The following is a 20243-nucleotide window of genomic DNA, read 5'->3' on the forward strand; positions in this document are numbered from 1 at the left end:
TTGGTGATTGATGGTTGCTTTCCATATTTTTGTTTATTTAACTTTTGGAGACGAGATTATTTGTGTGTAAAGTATGTTACAGCGTAGTACGGCAACTTCCTTTCTCTCCATATTTGCATGAATAAATTGTTTCGTGGAATATTTGAGATCACTTCGGATAAGGGCGAAAGTTAAGAATGAAATATAAGGCCGAGGCCAAAACAGGTTTTTTTTTTATTACAAATCGCGAAAGGGTAAGGCGGAGGTCAGTGCGGTAATTGAAGGAGACAGGATCTGAGTCGAGTAGATGAAACGTCTGTTGCATTCTGGCCTTGGTATTCGAAACTGGAAACTTCCGCTGCAGAGGAAAGGCCAAAGGTTGTGGTCGTTGGGCTTCTAGAAAGAAACGTGTGGTTGGAGACCAGTTTCTCGCTGTGAGAACAGGGTGTTGAGTATCGTATTTGAATTTGTTAGAGAAGGTGCTCCATACAATGACCACTGGGCGTTATACGATTAAGAGAGATGAAATAAAAACGTCAAATTACGTTCGTACATAATTTGTACTTGTTTGAGTAATTAAACGAAGGGGAATGGGTTGAGCCGGACATATTAGCACGCATGAGGGAGATAAGAAAAGCATACCAAATTTTGGGTGGGAGGCATGAATGGAAGATAACACTAGGACGACATGTGCATAGAAAATGTTCAAACGCATCATAAATAAGGAAAAGGTGCGTTCGTGTGGACTGGATTTATGTGGGTCAGGGTAGGGGCCGGTGCGAACACGTTAATGAACCTTTGGGTTCCATAAATGAAGGAATTTCCTGGCCAAATGAGGGGATTTCAGCTTTTCAAGACTGCTCTATGGAGATTAATGTTTAGTAGCCTAAATGGGACGATGACGTTAAAATGGATATGAACTGGATTCCATGCGTTGTCGGCTGCAAACTCAACCCCCAAAATATTGATAGGTTGTGCACGTATTCTGCTTTTCACGGGAACTAGAGAACAACGCAGTTACCTTTGTCATCTGCGGAACAATCTTCCTGATTGCTGTGCTGTGCGTTTGTCAGGCAGGTGTGTTGGCGACAGGTATCCTATGAATGTGGGGAAATGTGAGAACAGTCCTCAGTTGTGCTGTGTTTGCGTCATAGTGACGTCCTGTGCTCTAGAAAGTTTATTTGTCCTTTCTTCATTGATGCAAAGACGTTCGAATCATCTTATCAGCTAGAGGCCTGAAATTGTGGTATGTAGCATCGTATTGTGGCGTAATCTAAGAAACTGTACGTACGTGTCTTAACGCACACCAGTTGTATGTTACTAATTAAAAATTATTGCCGGAAAGTTTTTGGCAGTAGTATAATCAGGCTGATATTAAAATTCGTTCAGTAAAGCATAAAACTTGTTATATAGACATACTCTTTCTCACTTAGTAGCCTACTGTTTCTTCGTATTTCGCAAAGTATTCACTCTTTCAGAAGAGTCGCAAATGTTTCATTCCTGAAGGAGATACGCAGTTCGTGTTACGCAGGCACTACAATTTTTTTATGATGAGCCATATATCACTTTTCTACTTCGCGTTCAATGTGCTGACGGCGAGTGCATGAAACAAACGCCTAGTGTTTTGGCCGTGTTTCCATGTTTAAACTACAAAACTGTTAGACGGAAATAAAATTTGTTGGACGTATTTAGTATTGCGCCATTCATTTCCATATAAATCCCGGGAACCATCGTTCTGAACAGCGTAACGCGAAAAAGATGAACAATTTTCTGTTAAACCGCGTTTTCTGTTTGAGGTTATCACGGCGGTGATGTCGATGTTGGTCTTCTTTGTTGTGACTTCACGTTGACTTGTAGTTGGTATCAACGTTTCTGAGACACATTCAGTTTTCATATTGAAATCTGAATGGCCTGAAGATGGAGACAGTATCTCCCGCCGAAGCGATGGTATCTACAAGTCCACACGACGTCACAATCCAGAAGACCGGTGCTGACGTCATTTCTGTTTATCAGCGGAAATGTAATATTGAGTTCCCGTTGTATTTTCCGATGAAGAAAGGTCTCCATTTTGAACATGGCTTGCTGTATTTTGATGTAGTGCGTTCCACCGTCTCTCCAGAGCGTGTTCTCTGCAACATCCAAGGTCGACCGACTGAGGCGTATTGACCTCAAGAGACGACTGGAACCTCGTACCAATCCACGACCTTGGAGTCTTGCGGCTGGAAGGGAAGGACACAAAAGACGAGATGTCAGAAAGAGTGAAAGCCAGGGAATTTAATTCTGTTGTAATTTGAAGCCAGCGGAAAATTTACATTGCTAAGTTCTCTGTGATAGAGAGGTTATAATACGTACTGCGCTCTGACGTCATTCGTGCTTCTAGTTAGAGGGCGCCAGTTATAGGTATGATTTTCTTCAGCACCGCGTAAATTCCCCGTCCACTCAAATGAATCTGTTGAAAGGGACGTGAACTCAGGCCATCAATGAATCCACGCATTCTGTGGTCCACTCGGACACGTGAGAATGAAGAGACTTTCTCTTTAGAATTGTATTGCATATAAAGCATTGGATAACTGGGATTACGTAACATTGGAAATACAGTTGGTCATTTTCGTTTTGAAGCCCAAAGCCGATGTAAATAATTTTCAAAAATTTAGTCATACCTCAAAGAAAACACAACATGTCTTCATTAGAGATCAAGTAGTTGATGCTGTTTAAGGAAATAACCCTTGTTTACTGTGAGAAGAAATTTCTGCGAAGTATGGGGTGATCCAAGTGGTTGTATCATTGCCCTCAATTGCTTCTTCACAAGGGCAGACATCAGTACCCTTTGTTCTCGTTAATGGCGACCTCTCGTTCACGTGATATAACGAGGGTCAAAAGACAGTCATGGCTGTGCAGCTGATAGGCTATGCCCCCTCTTCGTTTCAAAACAGCCATTGCGTTACGTTGGTGACATCGGGTGTTTAAATTCCGTCAACATTTGGTCTAGTCGAGTTTTGAGTCCGGAGTTGTCAGGTTTTCCCAGATCTTGGATACAATCAGTGCATGAGTAGTTTATGGTAATTTACTGAAATGCAACTAAATTAGGCTGACTGTTGCAACAGGTTCTGTCCACATATTAATTACTTTCTGTAATACAGTTAATAATAAATGAAACATTTGGCAATTATTCTGCTTGAGCAGACTTTTAGTGTCAGGTATATTTCCGTTTTGCGTTTCGCTTGCCTCCTCATTCCCAATCAGTAAAAAGGCGTTCTAATTCTTGATTTGATGTCCTACATTGAGTTGTCCACAGCGATAAGCATTTCCAGATACTGGCGACACCAACAAAACTTGCTTTATGATAATATAGACTTTTTATGTATAGTCCGGTGAGCCAACATATATAACCGCAGTTCACTATGCTGTTAAGCCCTCGAGTTGAATTTCAGTGCCAGTCTCGTAACAGTTGGCGGCTGAGTTTGGGATCGAACACAGGATCTGCGCTGATCATCGAAAAACCAAAACGTCCCAAATATAAAAATAAAATAGTGATCAGTGAGTAATCCGAAGATGGAAGTTGAGCCAACGCTCTTGTGAGGGTATTTGGCGGCACAGAAGCCAAATATCCTCATTGTAGAAGGGACAGTGTCAACTGATGTCACAGACGTTTAGAGTTCTGCAGTTATGTGACACTAATGCGTTGAATCCGTATGCCCTTGTTTATCTAGTGTCATAGTAATGAACTTCTTTTCGTCCCAGGTAATAGGCTGTGGCAAAATAATTAACACTTCAAACATCTGCGTTGCATTCACGGTTGAAAATAGACTGACATTGCCAGGGAAGTGCCGCGCGTTATAAATAAACTGTGACAGGCTTGCGTGTCGTCCAAATGTCGAGTTGATATAAATGACTTCGTCATAGTAATTGTTGACTGGTCTCACTGGGAACTTCGTCGCAGACCTCAAGTTTGGCGAGGAAAATGACAGCATAGAGCGTGTTTGGGTAGGGACACAGGACGACTTGGTATTGTTTAAAAGAAAAGTTGTGTGATAGATACACACGTTGGTTTTCGTGCCAAGTGAGAGAATTTGTGCGCAGGCCTATAAATTTTTAGTCTAGTGGGACATTGATGTTGCTGACTTGTTAGGAACACGCTCCTTGCCATAAGGTAAGCCTTGGTTATAATCATACATTATACGCAAGTCTGCAGCCTAACTAACAGAATATGTCCAAGTTTCGTGGATTTTTTAATGTAATTGCATTCATGTCTATTTCAAATTGTAGTCAGTCTTAAACACGTCTGCCTTGTAGGTTCTTGCGCCATGTTATGTTGTCAAAGTTTACCGACGTTTTGGATCGTCTCCCTGATGGAGGGAGAATACAACACGCGACTTACGATACTTGTAATATGTCGTTTCGTGTTTGATTCTCAACCTTCATAATTTTTTTAACAACAAAGGTGTGTGTGTCGCCCGGAATAGTAAAATATTCGCAAAAAATATTTTAATACGTCTGAATCTATTTTGATATTTTATTTGAAACCCCTTACGGCAGGGGTTCCGGACCTGGGGCCACATTCACCCTTTCTTATCGGCTTGCGGGCCGCAAGGTTGCAAATGAGGTCAGTTTATTTGAACTCCATAGAAATTTATTAAACTTTCTGCTGAATCAGGTCTACTATTTGAATGGGATTCACGTATTACTTAAATATCTTTAATAAAGCCAGTCGTTAATAAGATATTTGACACTTTATTTGGTTAAGTAATATTTCAGTATCAGGTACAATTTCTGTTTGTTTCAACCTTCCAAGTGTTAGTAAGAAGCATCGTAATTCTCGACTTGTTCTTTATTAAGCTAAACAGTTGCTCACGGGGACACTTCGTGTAAAATACTGATAGCATTAACATAACTTGTTTTCTGTAGCTGTATTTCATCATGCAGGGTGATAAGTGTTACAACTGGACACAAGGATCGCACTAAACACATGGCTGTTCCAGGGTTCCGGTCGGAACCCTGTCGTAAGTCATTGGTCTCTTACCGAAGAAGCCAATAGAATGTTTCGTGATAAAGCTCACTGCGTGTAGCCTACGTGCCTTTTTTAAACCTAGAAGTGCATTTACTTGTTCTGACTTAGAAGGCTTCGATTCGTGTCTCTTAACCCCCGTCCAGCGAAAGATGAAAACCATTAACTTGAAATGAATTCTCTTTCATACGTTGGACAGACAGACGTACAGTCGTATCGCAGAATTAACCTTTTGGAAGACCATAAAGCCTACTTGTTCTATCCCACGGACTGAATACGCTTTCAACAAGGTCTGACGTAGTTCAACTATTATTTCATCAATGGTCATTTAAAAGCATCCTGGAGTCTGGTACGCATTTACCAGTGTAGCCAGTGGCCTCAAGTACAGTCGACCCCCGATTCACATTCAGCAGTGGAGAATTACTAGCCGCTTTCTGAATAGGTACGTTCCGTTTTATCGTAAGAAATAAACTATTGCAGGCAAAGTGAAAACGGTTCGACATTGCGTGTTAGTCCTCTGACTGCAGTCTACATTTTTGGTTAGTGTGAGCTTTGGTCCCGTCGCTCTGCGGGAAGAACGGGTTAATGCTCGGGGAAACGGTAGCTTCGTCAGTACAGCGACTAGGTAGACGAATCTGTTTCGACGCGGATTTTTATCTTTGCTGTGGCGTCCAGGCGGGCTTTGGGAACCCACACACGGTAATGTATTTTCAAATTTCATAAACGACTGTTTTTTTAAACCATCAGTTGCTATTACCGTCTGAAGTAGGACTGTACTTGATAAGAGTTCTTTAATCGTGAATTTTACGCGTATATAAATTGCCGCGATCTTTAAATTCGACTCGAGAACACCTATAATGAGACGGTTCTAAGTTAATGCGTAAATTTGGCTTTTGGAGATAAGCCACGTCTGTTATTGAAGTTTTTTTTAACGTTTCGACAAACATTGCAGTTGCAGGGCGAAGTAGTTCATCTTTATGGTGGCTTATCCCAGAAAGACGAAGTTACGCATTAAATTTCAATGAAAACTTTGGCACAAGAATGGCGAAAAGTTTGTTCACTAATGTGCTCTTGTGGGAGAATACTAACCTCTTTTGTGGTGATAACTTCGAAAGATTAAAATTTACAGCAAAATGAGGTCCCCAAATGAACTTCTCACCGGGACTGATGTGCTTTAATTTGAAACAGGGAAGTGCAAACTTCTGGCGGGAAAACTTAAGATAAATTTCGAAATTAATCTTGAATTTGTAGAAGGTAAAGCCTTTGGTTGTTGTGTTCCTGTATTATTTGCTACAACTTAACTTAAAATCTTACGTGACGAACGATGTTTTGTATTGTGTAAGACTTGAGGTTCTCACAGCGGTGAATATGAAGATTTCTGGGCGATGAATATATGAATATATTCATCGCCCTGATGACGGAGGCAGTATGACCTCTGAAACGTTGGTTAACATCGACCAGACTACACAGCGCAATAACCCAGAAGACAGAAATCTTGATGTTTTGTATTGCGTTTGAATGAAGACGGTTCAGCCTGTAGAAATAATATTTGCGTTTTAATCTTATTTTGGGTTTTCGAGGAAGCTGTGCAAGTCTGAAGAGAGTTATAAAACTCGAAAGTTCAAAGCTTTCAAATGGATGGGTATCCTAATTTTAGTAACGTGATGTGATTCAAAGGAGAATGACAGTAGCATTGACTCTGGTGTTTCTACTGAACTGGAGCCAGCATAATAAGTATTTCAGCTTGTCAGCACGATGTTTATACAACCTAGAACAAAGAATTCTAGGGAGACAGACCAAATATCAACCAACTGTTTTTCCCTCTTGAGAAATAGTTAATTTATTTATAAGTTGGCGTGATTTTCAGCACACGCATTCAGACTTGACGCCTGAGCTTGAAACCTGAGTTTGTTAACTCAGTAAAAGCAAGCTTTCTTAGAAAATAATAAAGAAACCAATCATTTCAGAGCTCTGTGATCTAAATTCGGCTTATTGTAGCTACAAGGTTAAGAATGAAGCCATCCACGCCTACACGGCGTAACACAGGGATAATTTTACTGTTTACTTTTGTGGTGATTTCCAGTAATGTCGATTCTTGCTGCCTTAAAGTTGTCAGATATGAGCTCAAAATTTCGCGCCCCGGACATGTTAGTGTTTATAGTGAAACATCTGCACACATTTTACGTGGTTGCAGATGAATTTAACAAACCCCAATCTAAGTTCTTTTTTAGTTGATTGCATGAAAGGGAAAATTGATTTATAATTTGTGTGGTCCCACGCAAAAAGAAAATTAAAGTTGGCGTATAACTCGAAGGTTTATTGAGTTAAAAATGCTACGATCCCAAATAAAGTAAACGGGACTAGTTTTGTTTCCATATCAAAATTCGCAGGCTTGCCATGTTGACTGATAGAAATTGAAAGTGGCGTAATTTTGATACCGAATTTAATGTAAATTCGTGAGTTGGTACAAAGTTATTTTGGAGGGGGGCACTCGAGTTACATTAGTTAGTTTGGTCTAAATTTGCACATTTTGAAATGCTTTAATATTTCCAAACAACGAATGTCCGAGGAACTTTGAACGCCCTCGATGATTCATCCTCTGTAGTGGTTCGACCGCAGAGTGATAAGTAAGACTATTTATTTTTCTCTGGCTGAAAATGTCCAGGGAGGGTAGTCCTAAGTCTGAGGGTGAATGCACCCTTTTTGTGGCATTTCCGGGAGAACCTTTGCTCCATGCGGAGATTAACATTAATAGCTTATTCACCGTTTGTACAAGTTAGCGACCTTCGTACACAATTTCCGTTTGAATGCTTTCCACTACCGGAATGTTGTTAATAATATGAAATGATCTCATTGTAACTGTTTGTAGTTTTGAAGATTCCAGTTAGTGACGAGTAACTTATTTATATAGACAGTTATTTAAAATGTGGCGCCGTAAGTGTTCATAGCTTCTTTTATGATTCCTCTTATCTTTTTAGTTTTTTGTTTCATCACTATTCGTACGCAAGTACCAATCAAATCAGCGTAAGACGAAGGAGATAAACGCTCAGAATTATGAAATGTGTTGCAGAAATTTCAGCTCTTCACGATATAACCTCAAATGAGTTGTGATTCAGAAGTGTTGGAAAAAGTGGCTAGTCATTTCCTTCTCGTCATATACATACTTTATAGGTTTGCCGGGTACAGTTCCTTTAGTTTCTTTGCTATGTAATCCTGGGGTCTCGGGTTCGATTCCCGGCGGTGCCCGAATTTATAACTTGTGTTGGGCAAGGCCGTGGTCTAGGCAACACGGAGTTTTCCTCCGTGGCATCCCAACAATTACTCCATTCACACACAGAAGAAGGCAATGGCAAACCACTTCTGGATCATCTGCCAAGAACGTATATGAACAGGTCCCAGTCCGAGAAAAGGATGGAAGGATCCTGTTCATATGGACCTGTCCTCAGACAGAACACCAAATAAATAATTGCGACGGCCAAGCTACCTTTCTTATTTTCCAGTAAACCTGATTATGGCCCTTTCTGACAGGTTTTGGAATCCTGCAACATTCTTTAATGTGTCTTAAATATCCTTCAGTAAATGGAAATCACTCGTAATTTTGGAACCCCCCCCCCCCCAAAAAAAAAGCGTGCACATTCTAACGACAAATTACGCGCTTACCGGCTCGCAGAGGGTCTGCTTGTAATGCGTTAAGTTTAACATTATACAGTTTTAACACTTTGTTAACTTTTAATAATCGGTAACTGCAGCCTTAGTTTATTTATGGGGTTTTATATGATTATCAGAATAAACAGCGTTCATCATTAACCAAATAAATATTTTTGGTGGAGACGCGTTGTGTTTTGAGGTGGGAACTTGATTTTTAAATATTATTTAGATGGACGTTTCGCTTCAAACTGTATTTTACCATTAAATTTTAATTGTTGAGTTGTTGTTTAAAAAGGCGTGTCTTTGTGTAATTAATTACCCTGGATTTTTCTTCGTAGTAATTCAACATATATGACTCACTGAACAACCCTTGAGATTCTGTGAACGGAAAGTCTGGTGACGCCTATTTCTGTTGAGCAAAAGTTTTTCGTGAGTAGCTGATAGTCGCTCAGCTGTTGAAAGATTTAATACCGTTTATAGCATTGGATGGTCAGTTACCGGCCCCACCCCTTCAACGGGACGCAATCCAGAACCTGTTTAAAATCGATATTTATATTATCTAGGTCTTCCTAGTGGTCTCTTTCCTTGAAGTTTTACGGTAAGAATTATTTTGGAATAATTTATTGTCATTGTCATACTAATATTTGGCGAAGAGTACAAATTGTGACGCTCCTCATTACGCGGGTTTCTCCAGTATCCTGTTTTCCCCTCCTCTTAGGTTCAGATATTCAGGCACCCTCAGTGGGGAAAAACCATACTACATACAAAACAATGCGCAGAATTGTCTGTCCTCTTTTAGTGTAAATGGATAGAGCAGGCGCAGACGTACAAAGCAGAATATCGTGTGGTGTATGTAATTGGCTTGTCATGTTACAACTCGGTTCGTGTAGAACGTGACAGACTCCTTTGCGATTCGCTAGGAATCCTTCGAAACTACTTGTGTGCCGTATTTTAAAGTCCTTGGAGCTCGTAGATCTGATGGCCACCACCGAGCTTTCTGCCGTTGAAAGCGCAATTGTGCGCATCACCTTGTCTCGCCAAAATGACAAACGGGCCCCTAATTACGTGGTGTTGCCATGGCTGCGACTTGGCTGATGGTCGTTTTATTCTTGATCTGATGTCTTGTTTGTTTACATGTTATCTGCCTACAACTTTGTTTTCCTAGTTGCATCCAAAAATAACTCTGAACTTGAAATCTGGTGGGCACTCAGTTGTGATTTATTTTAGAATGGGCCGAGTACGTTTCTTCGTCATAGAAGCGTTTAAACTAATATAGAATGTTTTGGGTATTTTGTTGGGGTAAGTTCAGAATGCATGTGTTAGTTCCATCATATCGGCCCGTTTATCTGCAAATGGCAGCGTCCAGACTGCTGTTCCTGATGAACACTGATGATGGAGACAGCAAGGAACTCTGAAACGTCGGTTAACTTCTACCACACTACACGGCGCTGCAACCCAGAGAACAGCCATCTTCAGACTCACCGCCGTGAAAACTTCAAATCCCACTGTTTTCAGTGTTTTAATTCATAGTGGAAGTAAAAGAATGTGACGAGAAGAAGCGTAAAACTTACAGCATTATAACGAAAAAATAGAATTTATACTTAACTCGCTGTCCCCTTATACTCAGTTCGCGAACCCCCCGGTGAAAAACGCTGTAGCAGACGGTACGTTAAAACAAGTCCTACCTCAGGAGGTTTATTTGGTAATGGCGGCCGACCGGAAGTGCGCCCCAAGGTTACAATATTGCACGTTTGCAAATACAAGCTTTTAATTGATTGTTTGTAGAGACCCGTGTGCATGTCCCTTGTAGTTCGCTAGCTGCCCCAGTGTAACCCGTGCTGAGGGCATTGACCTTCCTGTTTGTGGGGGAGTACGAGACAGCTCCTTTCTACGGTCGTTCTCACATTAACTTTCCGATTTCATGGGTGGAAAATAACGCTAGTTGAATCACCGGGCCATTTAAGATTTCTTGTCAAGATCCGTGTTAGGTTTCCTTGGCGTGAGGTTTGCTCATCCGTGTTTGCTGCAAGTGCACGCGTAGTTCACGCAGTTTAAAATGCCGTGGCTCCGAACGCACCGACACCCATAATTTCGAAGCTCGCGTTTTGTGTATGAACGTAGGAAAACAACGATAATCCTCAGTGAAGATTGTTTGTCTCTGGACCAAGAATTTATCGCGGTATCTCCCGAATACGACGTTTCGTTCTGTGAACTTATTTGTTCGTAGGAAATGCATAATAAAGAGATTAATCACGAAGCATTATGGCGTGGTTTACGCTTGTGAATTTCTGCTTACAGCAAGCGATCATATCTTCAAGGGATAGGGGACTCTTCCTTGTTTCGTCACGAGAAGGAACAGCCGACACGTACGCGATTGCTAGCAGGGAAGCAAGAAACAGGGCCAAGAACCCAGCCGGATCGATAACCTTAAACAGGAAACGGAACGGAACAGACGAGAAGTCCGCCTAACATAACTTGGGGTAGATTATTTCAAAGTAAATTTCTTCGTTCTCGGAAGGAAGGGATAAGCCAATACAAATTACTTTTGTGTCTTCTTCATATGCACCAAATAATTATAGGCCTGCTTGAAGTACGTAATAAAAACACGTAATGTGACAGGTTCGAGTACAGACCGTGACAAGGACGTCTGAATTTTCTCTTTACGCGTGTCTAGAACGGTTCCGTTACCGAGCAGTCTTGTAGACTTATTCAGGGAGGCACCCGGTTCGAATTCGGCCAAGATGTTCCTTGGTTGTGTCTTTTCCGAACAAATTTTGTCGGCAGCACCTTTTTCCCCGCCCTAATTCCTCATCGAATTTGATTTTGATAACTTTACGCTGATTAAACGGATTTGTTTATACATGATACGGGATTTTCATTGAACTATTAATTCCATGGGGCAGAGTTCTTGAGAAGTGAAGACTTGCTCAGCTAGTCAGTGACTTCCGAGTCTTTTATGGAACCTCTTTGCAGTATTGGTCGTATACCACGAGGTTCGGATGAAACACTGTGTTCCTTTTGGAGGCAACTAAGTATCTCGATGTCAAAGTGCTGGATAAAATCGTAATATAATGTTGCTTAATAAATTCAGCGCAGATTGAGCTCGTTGAGTGTTTGCTACCATGCAGGTCCTTTTAAGGGGAATAAATGACCACATTCTGAAGACTTATAATGACGTCACGGTGGCGAATGTTTGGTTAGTGTTGTCTGATTGGAAGAGGAATGTAGGAAAATAAAATCACATCACAGGTCGCTTTGTATTTAAAATATACTAGTTTCTGGAAGTAATTAGTGCTTTAAAAATTGACGTTGATGATCGCTTGAATTAAATTAAACATCGATTCATAAATACATAATAGAACCAACGATAATCACATCAGAATTGTATATTTTTGTCATAATTTTACGAGTGTTGAATGAAAACAGTATTTTTTAAGTATTGTAATATTTGTGGAACTGTTTTATCTAGGATTGAAAATATGAAAATAAGATTTCAGTTTTTATTGAATATGACGTCACGCGAATTGTGCTACCGCGCTCATATCTTCGTACCTGCAGGCAGTGAACGGACCACCGACCCCAAAGCCATGACGTCACAACGGGGTGGGGCCGAGTCGAATCCAGCTCGATTCACGGGGGGTGGGGTGGGGGGGGGAAATCAGAATCCTGTAAGGACGTGAACTGAGAAAATGTTAGACCGATATCCGATGAAAACACAATATGTGACGAATTATCTTTTGTTTCAGGTAAGTGTATGGCCCTAGGCAGTGGAATTCTGGTGGTAGTTGTTCTTGTGGTGAGTACCCTCTTTCCAGATGCGTATACCGAAAGAGTGCAGTTTAGAACACGTCCCTGAAATGTTAATACTTCGTTAATTTGTTCAGTGTAACGATGATGGTGCAGACGTTTATGGGACGTTATCCAGATATGCTCTGGGACCCACTCACCTGCATCTAGTGTCGAGATTAAAAATGATTGGAGCTGAGCCGACTCTCCCAATACGTGTGTAAAGCGTGGTGCATAATTGAAGGAGCAGGGACAAATTTAACTTTGCCTTATCGATGTAAGTTCTGAGTAGTGACGCCTTGTGGATTCAGGTATAGGACAAGTATGTTTCTCCGAAACTTTGGTATGTTCCCCACGAGTCCCCAAGGCGTCACAACCCAGAAGAGCGATGTCGGCATCTTCACTGCCGTGGTATTTACTCCACCTGCCATGCCCTTGTTTTTACAGTAGCCATTTTCTGGCATTCATTAGCTACCATGTCTTGATCTTTTCCTGTTTCTTCTTTCTTCGCGTGTCTTATTTGTCTCTTTCTAAACACCCCCCCCCCCCCCAATCAGACCATGAAACAAGTTGCGTTTGGCGGAGCATTCGTGTTCTGTTCTCTGTGTTGTATTTCAAAGAAAGTGAGAAATGTGTTACACTGGAATGTAATTACGTAATCAGAAAGTGTACGGATCAACATAAAGTAGAATACGTCAAACATTCTTACCTGTGGAGGAGGGGCTATTTTTTGTTGAGCATATCCTAAATATGCAGTGTTTTATAAATGCGTCCGAATATGCATTTTCGTGTTTATTTTTTCTGACTCTGTTAAAGTGTTGATCTTATTCTATCTCGTTGAGTAACATCTTTCATACAGATGCTATGAACCATGTATGTTATACTACGCATTGACAAATCTCCCTACATCTTTATAATTGGACGTTGGTGCTGGTATGATCATGAATTTAAATTGATTCTGATTAGAAATGAGGTCAGTGGTTATTTTAAACTGCCATACTCAGTTGCAACAGTCGACATTTGCATTTATTGAAAGAGTCCGTACAAACCCTGTACCACGCCTGGGAGAAATGACAAATGCGCACGGAGTTTTGGTCGGATAACCAAAACGGATGATCAGAGCGCCGAAGTGGATATTTAAGTAGTGAGAACAGGATAAATTTTGTTCAGGATAGACACTAGTGGCTGGATTTTATGAAGACTGTAATGAACCTCCGAGTTTCGCAGAAGAAATTTCTTGACTGGTTGAATGACTGTCGGCTTGTTCTGTAATGTTTTTGTCCGGCGTTTGAATCAAAATTATAAAACTACGTCTCGAAAGCTGAATTTTGTTCCATCAGGACTGAGGCTAGCTCAGCCAGGGGATCCCAAACATTTAGGTTTTCCCTTCTGAGTTTCGATCCTGAACCAGTTCTACTCCAAAGCGCGTCATTGTCATCCTCACAAGCTGTTTCACTAATACGAGTCTTAATGTTAATTTTTTTTTAAATTAATCGTAATTGCATGAATCAAGTGGAGCTAGAGGTGGACCGACATTCGAGAATTTAATTCGATCGTTTCTCCCTTCCAAAATTTATCAGTTGACATGTTTAGTGAAAGTCTGAATTCGCCGAATTAACATCGATATCAATGTGAAAGTAATGGGATGTAACGGTAGTTGGCGTTTTGAATACTTTCTTTTTGTCACGAATTTCACGCCTGAAGGACATTTTTATCACTGATAAAGGAGACGTGTTCCCGCACCCTCTTCTCTTCTAGTTACCCCGTCTCGCCTGACTTATTCTTATTACCGAAGATGAAAATTGACTTCTAGGGACGTAATTTCCAAGTACTGATTTCTCAATGGAAAGCTTTTTTTTTTTTTTTCGTAATCGGCAAACAACTTGAAGTGTAGGCGACGTCACAATTCTAGGAAATTTGTAACGACTCTACTAGTAATTGAAAACGCATTTGCCTCTGGACTTGAACTGCTATCCAGAACTGAAATGTTTTCAGCGTGGCGTGACCTAAAACGTTTATCGCGGACGTTAACGGTCAAGTAGATACGCTTGTTATACCACAAGAGAGACGTAATTACTGAAACTTTCTTTCGTACCAGTGTGAAATGATAAACGTAGTTCACTGTTGATTTCAGTTGTCTATTACTCTGTAATAGGACCTTTTAGAGGGCGTTGGATGTCGCCTGGGCGACATAAATGTTCTTTGAAGCGAGTAAGGGCTTTGCATCTGACGTTGGCATGTCGTAAGACAAAAATCCCCGCTGCTGCTCTGTCATCACGTCATACACACTTATGGCTCGAAAGGAAAATTGTGTAAAAAAATTTCACGTAGTATGTTGCTCGTATTACATCAGGAATATTTATAAGTTGAACAATAAAATAGAGCGATAATAGTGAATTTAAATATGAAGATACTTTATATTAACGTGGTTGAAAGAGGAGATAGATTGATATTTTTTTAGTTTCGTATATATGCTTGTGAAATAATCAAAAATACTTGCGCAATTGTGTAAAATTTCGCTTAGGATAGACAATAAACAGGAAATACGCAAGAAACTTGTTTTTGATAATCAAAGTTAGCAACGACGTAACAGGCAAATATCGATTATCTTTTTTAAATGGTCTTTATTCGTTTTGGAGTCGCAATTTAATTATCCCGGCCATATTTATAAGCAGCGGTAGTCCGTAGGGTGACTAGGCAGGGGATGGACTTCCGGGATTCGATTTCCTGCAACGGCAAACATGTCTGTCCGTCGCCGCGTCCAGACCGCCCGGAGGCTCATTCCAGGGGTTAAAATGGCCGGGACTCGAAGCTAAATTCACCTCTAACAAGTTCCGAGGCTAAAAATATGTGGTGCTGTGCTTAATTAAGTGTAGAGACAACTACTTTTTACCTTTGAAGGAGCCCGTCTGTGATCTACGATTCGAACTCCCGAACCGTCCAGGCACAAAACAGAGTAACAGCCAGGGTTAAGGTCTTCCATCATCTGTCCCGACAAAGTAGAAGCGACATGCTGGGATTTTTGATGGAATAGAATTCCAATTAAAATATAGTGTGTTTGTGTGAACCTGTCTCCCGGCGTAACAACAAATTCTTGTCTGACTGAATTTCGTATAATTAAGAACGGGGTATCTTACGAACAGAAACTAAGCTACAACATTTCGGATGTTGGTTTTACTTTCGAAACGTTGTGGTTTTAATAATACCCAGAAGATGGCCCCCGTTCTCCCCACTCAAAAGTTGTACAATGCGTCGAACACCTCTAAGCCTTTCGTAAATGACGTATTTATTCGCAGAACTCATCTAGACTCTGTTTTCCCCTCAGGAGAAAATCCGTGTTCGTATCGTCAGCCAGACAACCTAAGAGCGTTTTTACCTCCTCGGTAAAAGATAAGACTTGTTACAACTCATTCATGTTTCAGTATTCCTCCACAGGGTCACTTCTTTTGCGGGTATGAATATTTAAATGTACGCAAAATGAATTTAAACTTCGTTCTGTAGACCAACTGAACACATCTTGCTGGCATAGTTATATCTGGATGATACTATAGCGCACACGATAGAAGTGAGAGACAGAAATAGTCGGTCACAGTGGCCGCTCGATCTGGGGCGTGGTCCTTGATCACTGGAACACGATATTGTGGGATCGACACTTTGATGTGTTTCCGCGTCCCTCTGCGATGTGATGTGCTGTGTAGGTAGAGGCCGTGGGAAGGTCTGATCCGTCGTTCAAGGAGTCCGACGAAATGCATAAACAGATTAAGAAACCTCACACGCGTCAGGAGGCCGAGGTCCTTCAAGGACTGTGGGTATTCACGCGGAGTAAGGAAGTAAATCTCGAGGGAGCTGGCCATGTGGAGGATATAAGAAATCAAAATAGGAGATCCGCGCTTTTTCAGGTCATCTTCGAGGAAGCAGCACTGAAGCAGGTTTTATTAGTTTCTTTTTCGAGTTTTTCTTGTCAGTCATTTGTCCGTACCTGTAAATGAACGCCGCACGAGGCGTGCGTTATCATACCCTCGGTCTCAAGTTACGGCCTTCAACAGATTGTTATGTTTGTGATTTAGCATCCTGCACTGTTGAGACATCGTGGTTACTACTTCTGTAAATATATTGGCTAAATCAGTTCGGATGTTTGAAAATTCATCAGAATGATGACAGACCATTCATAGTATATATCATCTGTTGCCCAAGAAGTTATTCATGCTCTCATTGTGGAGGGTGTCGGTTAAGCCGTCAAAACAGTGTCGCTCAACGTCCAGAAGATTTCTCACAGATGTCGTAGTGTGCTGATGGGTAGGTGTCCTTTATTACAGACACAAAGCTGTAGTAGGAATGTTACAAACACCACATGCTATATAAACTCCGTTGTTTGCACGGGTAATCAGTATGCAGCGCAAAGGCCATATTGTTTTTTGATTATGTTTGTTATGCATCGTATGGCTTCTTGGATTAAAGAACGTCTTACAGATCGCGGGACTCAAATTCTGTCACTATGATTAATTTTTCTAGACATTTAATACAAAACGACGTTGCATCATGTAAATTTTGGACCGTAATTAAATTTTTACTTGCAAGCTCGTCGACTGACAGATTCTCAAGCGATAGTGAGGTATCTTGTACCCGATTTTGAACCCATCATTGGCTTTGGTGGTCATTTATGCTGATCCAAGTCTGTTTTTGCCAAGCTAATAACACTGAAAAATTCGAAATTACTTTCACTATTTTTAGTGAAATATTTTAAAGGTTCTAGATTGTGACCAACTTGGTGTATTGTCTGGTAATTTATTTGGAAGTGATTCTACTGCTTTGGTTATTAAGGACTCTCAGGATCTTAACCTCATGAAGCCCTTGAGAAAGTGTTAGTCGCTCAGTCAAGAACCTGACCCCCCCCCCCCCCCCCCGTGTTTAACATCCTAGTACTATTTAACGATGAAGTTTTCGGATTCACCGATGCCAAGTAAAGGGATATGAATCGTGATTTTAAGGAAACGAAAAACATTTTTTTTCGGAAGTCCTTTCAGATGAAGTTTGTTACTCTAAAATAAATGCCCGTAATTTATTTATACACTGTAAACATTAATTGTATAAAGTAGTCTTCCATTTTTACAGCCTGTCTCCCCCCTTTTGTTATCAGTTTTATCCATACGTATCGCCTTGTACCACTTAACGTTTTTTACGCCCGTTCATAGCTCACTCGCTAAATTTGACGACTAATAAACACACTAAACGAAATTATTGTTACGCCATTAATTTCTCTTACTATTGCCATCGAGTTTCTTTTACTGTTGTTCTCATTAGTTCTGCCGCCTTTGTTACTACTAACAGTAAAATACAGTAATAGAAAGTACCCTTAATCAAGTTAGCTTATACGCGGATTTTCAGATGTATTTGTTGTTGGTCCAGTATTTCTCTGTTAAAGTGAGTTAATTGTGTTCGAAGGAGTTACCGTGACAGCAGAACACTAATTATTTTAATAGATGTAAATTACTGCAGTCCCTGTGTCATATGCACACTCGACCTTGGAGTAAGTTAAGGCATTTCCTGTCAGTAGGTGTGAATCAGGGTTGTCCAATAAGGATTGCCCAGTATAGTAGGCTTTTCTATGTGCTGTACAACCGGGGATCGATTCCCAGCAGTTGCAAAGATTTTTCCTCTCTACACCACTTCCAGACTGCCTTTGGGTCCACCCAGTCGCCTTCATCTGGTGCCGTAGTTGCTAATGGGAGGAGCTACTATACCACTACTACAGCATACATCTTCAATGTTGGGGGGGCTTTCAGAAACCACAGTTTTACCTTAGTTCTCGACTCGGATTTTTCTCCAATTGACACGTGATTCTTAATCCTCAGGCGATGAAAGTGGTGTTCACGGCTTACTTGCCGTTACTAAAATTATACTTGTCGAAAACTGTTTTTACTAAAGGGATTTTGTTTAAAACCAATCTTTAATTTCTAATTTGAAGAAATAAATATTTAAGTTCAAGCTTGTACTAACACAGGATATCGCTGAATATGAGTGCCGTCTGGGATGTTGCGCCGCGTTGGCCCGAGTCGTCGTCGGCCTGATGATGGAGGCGGTAAGCAAGCACCGCTGAGAATACACGGCGCAGAATCCCATGAGGCGGTCATGCTCATACTCGTCGCCGTGTGAACGTGAAATCTTACAGTGAATCACTCTTTTTAGATCGGTTTTTTCCCCCGGATTTGTGGGTCGTGAAGTGGACTGATAAAAGGAATTATCAGTCTTACCCACACGTGGTATCTGTACTTACTAGGAATCTCATGAAATCATTGACTGTATCATAGTTTTTTTTTTTGCGGAGGGGAAGTAAGAACGTTCACATACAAGTCAGTCGCTTGCGTGTTATTTTGTGCGTGGCCCGTCGTATGCCTTTTTTTTTTTTTTTTTTACAAATACCAGAATCGGCGCCTTCTTTACGACATCGATCTTGTTCCCGCACGACAAAGTTGTGGAGGAGGAGATGTTACGTCATAACTTATCAGTGACGTAGCAATTACGTCATACTGTGAGAATCAATGACGTAAAAACCAGGTTGGCCAACGTGAATGCGGCTGGAAGTGAATTTTCACTGTACGTAGACATTCCTTAGTTTTGACGCTGTCTCAGACTTTTGGTGAAAACAGCGTAGGATGATAGTGTGACGGAATTGTATTTGTTTCTTGAAATCAGCAACGTAGATCGGTTTCGTGTTTAGTTAAGAGTATCTCGACAGGAATGCGTCATGTGAACTGATAAGATGCAGAATTGAGCCACTAATATTTTATAATAGACTAATAACATATGTTTCAAAGGTGTTTTGTAAGTACAGCTTCCAGTCTTTTCCATAAAATTGGCGTAAACAAGAATTTGCTTGGTTGAAGTCTGAAGGCGAGTTATCTGAAGATGATGCGTTATAATATGTGGAATTGTTCCTTTGGGCTTCGTCCATAGTTTTTAAGTACAAAAGAACAATTTGTTGTAGAAGGATTTTACATTTTGTAGCATTATAAAATTCACTTTATGCTGACAAAGCCTAATCGTTATGTGACGTGAACGGTATCTGTAGTAGGTAGTAAGTTTGTGTTTGGAAATTATCGTCTCTTCTGTTGGTATCGTGGAATGTTCGCGCATGTGAATTTGCGATGACGTTGGAAAATGAGTGGGAGTACAGACTGTGGAATGGGGAGGGGGTCGGATGAGGAGAGGAATGTTCTCCACTATATCTGGTACACGCTAGAGTTTTGCTACGACTAAGTTTAGCTCCAGTTCGTTTGGAGTGTAGATGGATCGCATATCTAGGGTTGGCATGTCATGTTCGCTTCGAGTTGTATTTCGGAAACCGAACAGTTCTGCACTTCGAAGTACAGAGTTTTCATTGTGATCGGACGACTTTTCTCCATCACATTTGACTGCCTTAGAGATAATCATTGGTCAGACGATCAACAGGTATATTGTTTGCTGTTAAGTTGTTATAATAATATATGTGGTTACAAGAAGTTTGTGTACATATTTGAAAGTTGTCTTTGATTTATAGAAACATGAATATTTGTGTCGATGTTCAAGTGTAATCGAACTGATAAAAGGTGAAGTGATCTGGAACTGGCGAGCTTTTGTGTTAATTGAGTGTTGAGATTTGAGGTTCTCACGGCTGTGAAGGTGTGGATTTTGGTCTCTTAGGTTGTATGCCTTGTTTGGAGAAACACACTGCTTCAGTCTTCAGGGTTGAACACGGAAGACCAACATCGACAGTCGCATGTGTATTACGAGATAATTTGGACTGTGGAGTTTCTTTATTATACCCAAGTGTTGGTTAGATGGTGGA

The 20243-nt window shown here is 40.8% G+C and overlaps 1 protein-coding gene across 6 annotated transcripts in view; it reads left to right on the forward strand.

The window, feature by feature from the left end:
* Nucleotides 1-20243, forward strand: part of PRL-1 (protein-tyrosine phosphatase 4A family member PRL-1) — a 46365-nt gene that overhangs the window by 6420 nt on the left and 19702 nt on the right. Inside the window, exon 1 of one of the 6 annotated variants that reach the window (XM_022060022.2) lies at nucleotides 3909-4129. The exons of 3 other annotated variants lie outside the window; for them this stretch is intronic. The gene's annotated coding sequence lies outside the window, so the exon portion shown is untranslated. Of the gene's footprint in view, nucleotides 1-3908; nucleotides 4130-12398; nucleotides 12429-19686; nucleotides 19868-20243 lie in introns of those variants that run through there. 2 more of the 6 variants (XM_022060023.2, XM_022060020.2) reach the window with 2 other exon arrangements.

The sequence above is a fragment of the Zootermopsis nevadensis genome, unplaced genomic scaffold (assembly GCF_977971745.1).
Source record: "Zootermopsis nevadensis isolate Lab colony 2312 unplaced genomic scaffold, Znev_1.0 Znev_ptg000003l, whole genome shotgun sequence".
NCBI lineage: Eukaryota > Metazoa > Arthropoda > Insecta > Blattodea > Termopsidae > Zootermopsis > Zootermopsis nevadensis.